Source organism: Carassius auratus, chromosome 29 (genome assembly GCF_003368295.1).
Source record: "Carassius auratus strain Wakin chromosome 29, ASM336829v1, whole genome shotgun sequence".
NCBI lineage: Eukaryota > Metazoa > Chordata > Actinopteri > Cypriniformes > Cyprinidae > Carassius > Carassius auratus.
The window spans coordinates 2027474-2039635 of NC_039271.1; the positions used below are offsets into that span (position 1 = coordinate 2027474).

A 12162-nucleotide genomic window follows, 5' to 3' on the forward strand; every position below is an offset into this window, starting at 1 on the left:
CGCTGTTGAGCAGATTCAGATGGCGCTGATTGGTCATTGTTTCACATGCTCAACAGATACGTCTGTGATTGGCTTCAATGCTCATTGCTTCATGCCCTTAACAGAGTGCTTGGAACATTGACCAATCAGCGCCGTTTAAGAATCTGCTCAACAGTACTCAAATCTTAGTGGGAAATGGATGTTTTTAATATATCAGTACCAAATGGTATCAGGTTTTGAAAACTATCCATAATTATACATCGCGACACAATGATATAGCACAAATTTATATGACAATTAAAAAAAAAAATGACTGCACAAACTGGAAAAGCCGCCCTTTTTATAGAAAGACTCCATGAATCAGCCAAATGTCAATTCACATGGGCCTCGTTTTTGGCCAGAGCCTAAAACCGTGGGACGATTCCAAGTGTTTTTGTGTATTCAAAATTTAGACCTAAGGTACATGACTCAAAGGGATGCATTTATGTAAACCATGCGTGCCATTTTCGCACGGCTGCGGCTCCTGTTGAGTTTCTGCACGGTTCATCCAGTCGCTCCGTTACACAAGTGCATTCATCATCCAAATCAGATGGAGCTAAAAAGGAGTCTTTGCTTTGAAGTTCTGCAAATGAGAAGCACTTGACTGACATTAGGGCAGAGCTGAATAGATGTCGCCACCTCTCTCTCACTCTCTCGGTCTCCTGGCAAGCAGCGAACAGAACATGTTCTTGTTTATTCAGGACCCTGAATAAAAAGCATGCTGCAGGGAGAACTCAGTTGGAGGGTCTTCAAAACAGCAATAGTTTCAATCTTGGAGGCCTCTTAAAACAGTTGGAACACTGAGCGAGTCTGTAAGGACAAGCACCTTGTTCAATAACTGCTCAGTCAATGGATTTTTGTTAGGATTGTGTAACATTGTAAAACCCGGGTCAAAGTCCTCATGTTTCGGGCTGAAAGAGATTTAGTGTTCATAGAAGCGTAACCGGACCCTGAAGAGCTCGCTGATTGGATTCTGAGTAAAAGACGCTGGATGTTTTATTCCCGAACAAACAATAAATACTAATGGCAATCAAGATTACAGTAGAAATGGTCTTTTGAAGTACAGATCATCGTGGCATGATGTTAAATACACTTTTTAGGGTAATAAAGGTGGTGAATAGATTGAGTGAATAAAGCAATCAATTATCTTAGTGGGCATTTCAGTTTCATTATTAACTTTTTTAGACATTAGCCATGGAGGAAGAGACTGCCAGACAGGACGACAAGTTGCAGGGTTTGTGGGGGGCTCCATATGTGTTGTGAGACACCGTTGGACATTGGGGGATGTGGCATCATGTGTGTGTGCCCAAGACAATTACAGCTGTCATTCAGATGCAGGAGAAGAAATGTGATCTCACCTCACACACTCTTTGACACCACCCACATGTTTGACCACACACACACACACTTTCCCAGTCTGACAGAAATGTACACACCTGCCAAAACAGCACACAACGACAGCTAATGGATCTGCGGGTGGCGACGGGTTCCTAAACAAACCGTTTTAAAAGTTAAGAGGCTGTCTCGAGTGCACCCTGAAATGCACCAGAGACATTACTGTGGCAATCCACTCCATGGCTCTCGACATGACGCTGATGCCAAGTTACTCATTAATACGATCAACTAAATTTAGACACACTGCCCACCCTCACACACACTAAAGTCACACCCAAGGATATGACAAGCATGTTCAATAAAAAACGGAGAGCAGACATGCCATATTCACTGAGTCATTGTAAAGAGGATGCAAGGTCGAAGTACAGATCCAGTTTGTCAGAAACTTGTACAAACAAGCGTTAATGACTCTGAACTTTACACAAAGACCCAACATCATCAGTTTTTCCATTCAGAACTCTTTCTATTTGAAATATTCACTTTAAGATCAAGTTCCATGAGGAAACATCATAATTTCTGTTAAGTCAATTAAAGTTCATTAAAGACATCAGCTATATTTTATATCTTTAATAACCTTTTATTTTATTCTTAAACAAGCACAGTGCATTGATTTATCTGCTAGGCCAATTATTCAGCCAATACTTGGCCGAAATTGGTGCCAGTGCCAACTGGGCCAATTAACAAATTTACCAGTTTTTAAACCTTGTCAATGAAAGATACAGAATTTAGTCTACATCAAAAAGTCGATAACATTTTCAGATTTTTTTTTTTTGGGATAACCAATAAATGGCCAATATTACAACTGTATAGTATATTTTTGTGAAAACTCCAAAACACAACAAATGACTGAATCTACCAACTATCTTGTAAATTAATAATAATAATAATAATAATAATAGTATATTTTCAGACATTTTTGATAACCAATAAATGGCAGATACAAACATTGTGTAAATATATAAAGAACAAAATTTTATCATTTACCAACAGCCTGGTAAATAAAAAAAGCAATAACTAGTGTAAACTGCATTTACAAAAGCTAACCGTGTATTTTCAGGCATTTTCTTAGTGTTTAAGATCACTCGTCATCTTCTTACATAAAGTTCTAAATGTAATCTAAATTTTAAAAAAAATTGTGGAAGTTAAATATCCATTATCACCTGATTTATATACAAAAGACCAATACTGCTAAAATAAAATAAAATAAATTGAATTTTTTTTATATAATTGTGAAAATCTTTGAATAATCGATATGGCACAAACATTTTCTAGCCACAATTGCCACAGTACTGTATTAGCATTACATCAGCTACCCTGCTCTCTAGGTATCAGCTTATGAAAAAAACATATTGATCGAGCACTAACCCTGAGTGAAGCAGCTCTTATATCGTAGAACTCTCTCAGAAAAAGCAGGTCTATCGTCTATGCCTTCTCAGTATGGAACCTGTGTGGTTATCTATACACAAATCAATGACTGCTGAAGCGTGTGACTGAATATAAATGTCAACATTTAGGAGAAACACAGGCATAAATTCCCATGATCCTACAACATAATATCTCTCATGATGAGCATTAATGCACCAGGCATTCCAGGCCAACAGCTTAAACGGAAGTCTGAAATAAACATTCTTTGTCCCCTGATAACGCACATGAAGGGTAATGCGACCAAATGAATCTGCCTGCTTCAACCCCAGAAGACATGAGCTCTAGGACACCACAACATGCCCTGGCATGTCTCCAGCTCATACTTCCTCTCAACCTCACTCCCAGTAAATAAATATGATGTCTAAATGCCACAATCTGAGTTAAATAAAGCTGACTTGGGGGGGGGGGGGGGTTGTATCAGGCATCAGCTACCAGTGAAGATCTATTAGCATGACATATGCCTAAATTAGCACCAATAGAAATCCATTAGCGTCACCGTATATGAGGATTCAGAGCAGCTAAAGTACTTTTATCAGACTGACAAGATGCTTCAATTGCAACAGCTGACAGGGAAGGGCAGCCTGCAGAAGGCTGTTCTGGGGCATTCAGGTCTACAAAGGTTGTTTGACCTTAAAGGGACATCGGCCTTAATGAGAGTTCATGAATGAAACAGTTTACAAAACCAACCTGAATGATCTGTTCATGAATCAAACTGATCTGTTCCACTCACTGACTCAATGATCCAGTCACAGTGGTTAACACCAATTATCATGAAAAACAAGAAAGTAAATGAGAATTGGGACGGTTTAACTCCAAAATTACCATAAAGCACAAAACAAGTATCAAAAAGGTAGTTTATGACTTCTGCAATATATTGCATGTCTTCTGAAGACATTCATTAACTTGACATTAGCCTTTGAATGAATTGTTGATCCATTTCATAAACCAGGCTTAATGATTTGTTGAACGGATTCCAAATCTTTTGTATGGCTTCAGAATATTTAAAAAATAAAAGTCATACGGACCACTTTTATGTCACATTAATGATGCTTTTGTAACCTTAAATCATTCTTTGTAACTAAATGAAAAAGAGCAACCACTGCATTCTTCCAATTTTACTAATGTTCCACAGAAGTATCTCATATGAGTTTAAAAACAATATGAGGGTGATTAAAATCAGTTTGCATTTTTAGATTAACCTTCCCTTTAGGATAAAAGTGCTGTTCTGAGATCTGTTTATGCATGACTAAGCATATTTTATATTATTCAAAAATTGTGCCCACAGCACAAATAGAAAATGTATAATTAGACTAACAGAATTATGAGCAATAGTAAAAGTAACTTAATATATATATATATATATATATATATATATATATAATCAGTATTCAAATAAAATTCTACTCCTGCACCTAGTGTGTTCTTAAGAATCATAATTCAGAATGACAGAAAGAAAAGCCATTGTGATTAGCTCATAACTGAGTGGGCTGCTCAGGAAGTGAGAATAACTGAGTGAACATCCAGTCCACAGATGGACTATCTAGGAGGCCCGGCCGAGATGTGTGAACAAGGACAACGAAACCACTGTATGCACTTTCAGCAGAAAACACACCACGTCACCTATCTTTAACACCAATTATTCAGCACTATCACTCTTATAACAATCAACACTGATATCACAGACCAAAGGACCCGTTGAGACACAAGTCAGTAACTCAGAACAGGCAGATGAGGGTTTCACATGATTATCATGATTCTTTAATCAAGTCAGCTCCATGTTCTAAGGGCGACATGAACAAACAAACACACAAAGTCCTCAGGAAGTGAATGAATGAGGGCAATGTGTACTGAATGTGTATTCCTCAAAAAGAAACAAATAAACAGTCATTGCTCATAAAAAATGAAGAATGAAGGAAGAAAGAGGGTTAAAAAGAGCTCACTCTCTCTCTCGCTCTCCATGCTCTCTGTTTTTGACCATTGATCTTTGACCTTGAGGAGGCCGGATAACTTCCTGCTATGAATTGCTCAAGCAACAGGAATTTTCTCATACAGAAGAACCAAAACAAAGTTTTGTGACTGTTTATGTATATTCAGTAACTATAAAACAACTTATTTAAATAATAATTAGGAAAAATTAGATTTCCAGTTTTCACCAAGCAGCTACTCACATATCAGGCAACAAATGTTATTAAAGGAGCAAATATTCTACTAATTACACTCATCAAATCCATGCAAGCCCACTGAAACGAATGCAATCAAAAACACTCCAGGTTTTCACATTGTATTTAGAACTTGGGATTTGGTTAGAAGAGCTTAAGCACGTATAATTTAAATATTTCCAAGAAAAAACTGTATTTGTGCAAAAAGTACAATAAAAAAGAGAGATTTTGCAAAGTAATAGATACACCATTTTTATTTTATGTTTTTATTGCCGTTTGTCATCAACATCCATCTGGAATAACCCTCCAGGTGAGCTTTTCAAGCTGCCGCTGAGCATCACTGTCAATGTAAACACGGACTTGAACTATCAAGTAAAAGGTTCGCCATTTCAGGAAAGCCTAAGAAGGAAGCCTATAAATCATATACAAAGTGATCAGTCGTGTAACACTGCCATCAATGAACTTCACTGCAATACAAACAGCAACGCAGCCCCCCAATTACAGAGCAGAGGGAAATTTGATTACCTCATTATAGTTGATTTTATCACAACAGCTTGTATAATATGAGAGCCGGGTGTAATTGGGAGAAGAAACAAGCCAGGGGAAAATGAAATGAAGGTAAGTGAAACTCATCAGACCATGACAACAGGAACAGAGATACTGTAGCTCTGCTCAAATGTTTCATGGCCAATCAAACACAACATGTATTACTAAATATACCATCATTAAACCTTGTTTCACATCACGAAAGAGCACCTTAAATGGGATAGTGCTGCACTTTTAGGACAGCATGTGTCAAGCATCAGCACAGTGTTAAGAGGAACAAACATCCGGCTAAAGCAAACAGAATGAGCAACTAGAGACTAGAGTTTTTCAGCAACATGCTAACATGTCATGTGTAAACCCGAAAAGCTTGTTTCTTCAAGACCTTGGAGGACTTAAAAATAAGTGCTGAATAAAACGAATAGAGCACAATGTGGCATTTTCAAATGTCATATCATGGTACTAGGGAACAATTATTTTTTCACATATAGCCTAGTCATGTATTTGGTTATGTACCATAGTACTATTGTTTTGGACACAGTACAATGGTAATCTTGGAAATCCCATGGAATGCCATGAAAACACCATGGTAAAGTATGTCAGTAATGGTACTTTTTTATGAGACATTTATCGACGTCGCGTATCTCTACACATTCTCACGACCCCCTCGCGTGATTTATCGCTTATTTACATCTTTTACCCATCAACGGAAAGCTGAAACAATACGTTACAAAACTCGCATGTCAAAATACTCGATGTTTTTGTTGTGTTACAAAGCTTCGAAAGCGTTGCCTGCGAATCCACTTAAATGTACTGCTTCAGCTTGATTTAATTTGAAAGAATGTCACAAATGTAGCGGTAACAGTTAAAGTCTGTAGGAGGAACGCGCGAGACCCGAGAGAATCAAGCGATTAGATTGTTTTAAACGTTTACAAACATGTGGGGGCCAGTAAATGAAACAAACATAAAGTTGAACGCTCACTCACCTTTCTGAAAAACAACTCGCGATGGCAAATCCTGATTTCTGTTCGGAAACTGCCAGAGAGCGACCGCGATGAAAGATTTACATTATTCGTCTTCCAAGTGGATCGGTGAAGGTAGTAGGGGGGGAAGGAGTATTCCTTGGGAAAAGCCAGGGAGGCAAGTACACTTTCTTAGAGAATCCGATGAAGTATGGGCGATGTTGGGAAACTAGCGTCGAAAACAATTCCAGGGCTTTTCCACGCCCTGTAGGCTGAGCTTCAGATACGCCGCCAGGTGCGCGTGAAGTATAAGTGCTCACGGGTACCTGTGTGAGTTGAGCTCTGAAGGAAACCCTGTGAGTAAAATCTCCCACAGCTGATGTATGAAGGCACAGGATTCATCTGGAGTGAACCTGCCCGATTGACCAGAAGAAGCACCCTCCCTCTCTCCCTGTCTCCCTCTCTCTCTCTCTCTCTCACACACACACACACACTTTCAATTTCAATATTTCATATGCATTTTTTAAATGCAGTGACATAATTAAATTAAATAATAAAACATAATAAAATACAATGGATCAAAATTTCAATTTCAAGTGTTGCCAAAGCATCAATACACAAAATGTTACATAACAAAATAAAGCAAAGTTAATCAAATAATAAATGTTCAGGAATCATCTTCAAGGCTTCAATACAATGACATTAAAAAATAAATCATTAAATTAAATTAAACCAAGAAGCTGCAAGTGTTTTTTATGAAATAATAAGTGCAATAATAAAAACAGATCAAATGTATTTGTATTTGGTGGTATACATTGTTGGCAAAGCATACACAAAAACAGTTGCATGGTAAAATAAAATATGTTACCAGAGTTGCTAGTTTTAGAAAAGTTTAATACGTTTGCATTATATACAGTAAAATAAAAAATGCATTCATTTTTTTTTCAAACGATATCTCTGTTATATCTATATTTGTTATATATATATATATCTTTACTTAATACTTTAATAACTGTATGGATACTGTATAGATAAAAATCTGTTTCTGTTTTTTATCTCTAATGGTGACTAGACGTTCTTCCTGATTATATTTTATGCTTAGACCCTGTAGAAGATCCATCTGCCTGTTTCAGTCTTCAAAATTGTTCAAAAAAGCATTTTCCAGAGTTGAAGTAGGAATCAGAAAGAGTTCTTTGCTCTAAACCTCCTTCAGACACTCTTAAGGCCTCCCACAGCCCCCCAGCTGTGAAGCCTGAGCTGGAATAAAAAAAGAATTATCTTTTCCTCTCCCATTTACAGTCAATCTGAGATTTGAGGTAATCTGGCTCATGCTGTGACTGAGATTAAGGCCAAACCAGTTGTAAATCATAATCAAAGGACAGAAATTGAGGATGGATGCAGAAAATTTTGTTGTGACAACATATTTAAGACCACCTCTTTCATTTCAGTCCAATGTCTTTGATCCTGAATGCTTAAGGCTGTTGTTTTGAAGATTAATGTTTGGCTGAGTAGGAGAATTTAAATTAATAAAGCTTTACAATAACAGATTGACAAGCAATATTTGCAATAAATAAATAAATATATAAATTAATAAGAAATATATAATAAAACAGTTATGTTAATAAAATATATTCAATATTTTGTGAAATTCCAAATAAAATTATAATAATATAAATAAATCTAAAAAAATACTTGTTGAATCAAATTCAAGGTATATATTGACAAGTTTGGCAATACTGGCAAAGCATCAATACACAAAAACAGTGACAACAAAATATTATTAATAATATTTATAATAATAAAGTGGTGGTAGTTTTGAGAATAAAAATATTAATTGCAATATACAAGAAAAAATAAAATGCAAAAGAGAAAATAAATTTTATTGCATACAATAATGCCAAAATCTTAAACAGTACCAACAAATGTAAAAAAACTAAATAAATAAAATGAATACATGTTTGCATAAATTGATTGACTCAGGAATATTTCACCATCTAAATAATTTTTTTTTTTTTTTTTTTTTTTGTGGCTTTATTCTGGACGGATTAGAACTATTTAACAAACCGACCTTCATAAACCCACCAAATTCTTCTGTCATCCACAGGTAGTCGAGGTCCTTGAAGTAAGCAAGCTGTTTATGTGGCTTTGCCTTCAGAGAACAGTCTGGGTAACATGAGTGACATCATTAATGCAGTGTCTCTTTAAAATGTTGTTTGGACCCCAGTGTATTATTGCAGCCAAAGTGCACTTGCACGTGTGTGTATGTTGTAGTTGGACTGAGTGTCAAAGCTGAATGATTTGAATAATTCATGACTATGGAAATTAGTCTTTCTGAAGGAAAAGAGTGTGGTCTTTGCCCCGAGGCCTATAGGGAGAGAGATGCTTAGCTTTTTCATTTATTCTCTCTCTCTTCCTGCCTCCCTCATTCTCTCTCAACCCTCCTCAAATGCCATTCTCAAATATTTTAGTGTAAAATGCAGTGAACAGTTGCGCAAAACACAATAAATATAACAGGAGCAGCGATGGAAAGAGAAAGAAAATCAGGGAGAGAATTTGAATAATGATAGCTGTCAGGGGGAATGAGATGGCATTGTGCCCGAGTGTGGAACACAGAGCAGGCTGTCATCTGCAACCATTGTTCTATTTCTCTCAAATAGTCCTTCTATTGCTCGGAGTGGATCTGTCACACCTCTTTTACTAAATGCTAAGAAACAGATGACTGAATCATCTGAAAAATAAAAACAATATAAGACAGCAGAGACAGAGCAGGTCATTTTATACTTCACTGGCCATGCTTTGAGCGGCTGTGATGTGAAGGACAGATATTGATTGTGGCTCACATGTAGTTTCATCAGTTTCATCAGCTTCCAGCGACGATTCAATTATTTTCAATATATTTTGAGCTACATGTTGACTCCTAATAACTTGAATCACTGACAAAAAGAAGGAAAGAAAAAAAAAACAATATAAAAAAAAACTTTCGTAAGACATTCTTGTGGCGCCCTCTACTGCTTGAAATCATATATCAACTCAAAATATATAAACCCAGGGGGACTTTTGAGCTGTGCAACGCCCCCCAACCCCACCCAACCACGCACCCACCCACCACGAGACCACCACACCCCAAAAAAAATCCGTTTAGCTTCAGTAATATTCTCACCGTGTCCGTGTTCTGTTCAACAAGAAACAGACGTTTTTTTGCATTCGTCCGTGAGCAGCTGAATCTGGCAGCAAAGACAGATCAGCAGAAACAGCTACGTTGTCAGTTGGCACAGAAAGACAATAGTTGCAAGACTGCAAACAGAAGGAGTCTTGAGACAGGGGGGATAAACATGAATAAAAGTGAGCGAGAGCGAGAAACAAAGGTGATATTTTTAAGCTTGTGCAATTATTGTATTTGCTTCCTGATGCACCGACCCAAGTTGGTCGGGTGGCTGTCATTATGAGTTATTGCATGGACCGCACTAATCAAAGAGATGTGTATACGTGGGTGTGTGTAAATGAGGAAGTAGTCCATGCGCATGCATGTTTTAGTCTGTATAAATTGCATACTTCCCAGTTACTTAGCGTCTGGAGATGTTGGTTTAGCTCGGTGGATGGTATCCGGTATTCCCTGCTGTGCACGTTTGGTGCATTGCCACTAATGAGCCATCTGGTGCTCTCACCATCAAATCCCACAAGTCCTGGGACCATCACCCAGAATTCTGCACCCCTGCACTCAGCCAAATGATGAGGCCGCTGTACGGAACAAAATCAGGATGAAGGGCAAAGTTTGCTCAATTCAAATGTACAATAATAAGTTGTTTTTTAAAATCAGATTTTAATTACTTTATATTTAGATATACTATGTATTCTTCAAAAGTCATACTATCTATCTATCTAGCCGTGAAATACCCAGTTCTCATCATTAACCTGATTGCAAGTGATCAGAGATGTGAGAAAGCTAATGAAGCCACAAAAGAAGACGGTCTTTGAAGGAAGACACTTTGCCAGAATGTCCAATGCGGTTGATCAGATTCCCAGGTTATTCCCAATGCAAACCAATGTAAATGTTCTCAACATGATCAAAGGACAATTATTTAAATAATTACTCTGCAGTTCTTTGAAGAGCCACATCCATTCTTGCCTTTCAATAATCCTGCTTTGATTGATTAATTGCCTGGAGTGTTGCTTACACACACACACACACATAAAAGGAAGCTCTTTGTTGGTTGTAATGATTAAAACCTGATTCTATAATCTGTTAAATCAGATCCATTCATTTTTGTGATTTTACGGCTGGTTGGTATCAAATAATAGGCTTCACAGAGCAGAAAATGCAATAGGAAGTTCTGAAATTGTAATTAGGGCAACACTCTTTCAGATAACCTTCAGAAGTTGAAAATAACAGATTTATTATTTTTCATAATGGGGTTATGCTACTGTCCCCAGAAAAACAAATTGCATTGGCTATGAAACGCTAAATAACCAGCTAAAAGCAACATTGGTTTTTGTGAGGAATTGTGCACAAATAATTGCACTTTTGGAAACAGACTTTATGTTTCATTGCTCTAATAAGCGACCCATCAATCTATAGCGGAGATTGAGTGCCAAGCAAGGCTTTTCAAGAAAAGTTTGGAATTAGTGTTGTAAAAATAAAATCAGTTCATGGTATTCAATTCAGTTCCTCAAAAATCATGTTCAATAATTTCTAATATTGCTTAAATAAAATAATATAGAATAAAATAAAATAGAAATATTAAACATGAAATATATTGTTTGCATTTTAAGTGTACTTTGAGTGTCAAACCACTAGGTGATAGCATATTGTCATTTTAAAATGTCACAAATGCTAATAAAAGTACCACAGAGATCCATAACCATCAATGTCATTCTGTAAGACTTTAAACTGAAATCTTAAACAATTAGCTAATTCCACAATCCAAGCCACTCAACTAAATACTCAAGCCTAATTATATCAAGCCAAAACATGTTGGTGTCCCATAAAGAGACATGGAGCACTAGCTGCTAACTTAGGTTCACCTACCAGGGGCCTGTACCATGAAGCCGGTTTAGCTGGCTAGCCGGGTAAGTTTCAGGTTAGTTTGCACCAATCCTGGGTTTTAGGTACCAAGTGGCTTGGCTTTTAGCAACAATCATTGCCACTAGTAACTTACACTCCAAGGCTAACCTGCTCCTGGGCAGGTTATGTTCTGAGTTAGAGATCTCAAACTGAAGATGGACTAATCAGATGTTAGAAAAGTGACACATGTCTGACACAAAGTCACTCCCCCAGTTTATCTTGCTCCAAATTAAAGGTCACTAATGCTAAAAAAGGAAAAAATAAAGTCTGGCTTTTATAATAATTACCGAGTTGTTTTATGATTTATATAATTATTATGATTCATATTATTATTATTATTTATCTATTACACACAAGCAATTTTAGTATGAGTTATTATAAATCATTTATTTTAAATAACTATTAATGTATATAGATCATGTAATATAAATAAGCTGTAGTATCAATAGATTTCACTAGATTGCAGAAGGGAAGTCGTGGCCTAGTGTTTAGAAAGTTTGACTCCTAACCTTAGGGTTGTGGGTTCGAGTCTCAGACTGGCAATATTGTGACTTAGGTGCCCTTAAGCAAGGCACTGAACCCCCAACTGTTTCCCGGG

General features: G+C 36.9%; 1 protein-coding gene across 1 annotated transcript in view; it reads right to left on the minus strand.

The window, feature by feature from the left end:
- Window positions 1-6914, minus strand: part of LOC113047825 (plexin-B2-like) — a 95465-nt gene extending 88551 nt beyond the window's left edge. The window contains exon 1 of the mRNA XM_026209149.1: window positions 6527-6914. The gene's annotated coding sequence lies outside the window, so the exon portion shown is untranslated. The remainder of the gene's footprint in view (window positions 1-6526) is intronic.
- Between the last annotated feature and the right edge of the window lie 5248 nt (window positions 6915-12162).